This window comes from Hydra vulgaris, chromosome 14 (genome assembly GCF_038396675.1).
Source record: "Hydra vulgaris chromosome 14, alternate assembly HydraT2T_AEP".
Lineage (NCBI taxonomy): Eukaryota > Metazoa > Cnidaria > Hydrozoa > Anthoathecata > Hydridae > Hydra > Hydra vulgaris.
In genome coordinates, this window is record NC_088933.1 from 32,927,501 (window position 1) to 32,928,533 (window position 1,033).

The following is a 1,033-nucleotide window of genomic DNA, read 5'->3' on the forward strand; positions in this document are numbered from 1 at the left end:
CAAACAAGCTATCATCGCTATCACGATAAACCATAACTCATTCATAATTTGCTTCTTATTCAACAAGTTGCGTCCTTTTACTGTATCTGTCCTTTCATGTTATAAAAATTTTTATTAATTCTGATTTTTGTTATTGCACATCAAATGCCTTTTAATCTTCCCCATCTTCATGTTTTTTTTTTAAATACATCTTGCAACTTTTAATGTTTTTAATTAATTATTAACTTTTTTAACTCATAATGTTATAGTGGTTGCTTGCAATCTTGTTGAAAGTAAATTCGAATTTAAAAATATATAAATAAATGCCTGTCTGTTAAAAATTGTAAATGTAAATATAAAGTCATAATACAATAAGTACTATGAATTTTTTTTGTAGCCCCGGCTATCAACCCCTGCTAAATTTTATAGTTTTGCCATGGTTAGGGCTAGGTTTGCATAAACTCTTATTTTTGGCCAGGGCCGGACCATAATCGCATACTATATATGGTATTTAGATTTGGTTTAATATTAAACTGTGCTTTTAATCTATTGTAATATTTTTTAAGGTTACTCAAGTAGTAGAAATGGGAGGATCGACTCCACAGAAAACGGTTATAAATGTTTTGAATGCTATCATAGATTAGAGGCATTATTTAGCTCTTTGTTATTAATGCATATAAGGTGAGCATTGAATGCGAGTTTGTTTCTATTGCATTTTATAAAAGACTGAAATATTTTTGTTAACAGTAAATAGCAGAATGAGAAACATTAATACGTTGCTCATTTTCTCCTATTTATTATTTGTAAATATATTTGCGGTCATTTTTTATTTTAATTTAGTATTTTATTTATGACTTTCCAAAAATGTTTTTATATAATTTTTTATTGTGGATGTCCTTTAATTTGTTGACTATTTTGAAATCAAATTTAAAAGGAAAGTTTCTTTACTTTACTTTAGAATTTAATTGTTTACTTTTAGTTTTCTAAAACATGCTCTACGATTGACAGACAGTTTTGTGATAAATATTTATTTCTTCAGATACTATTGTATGCG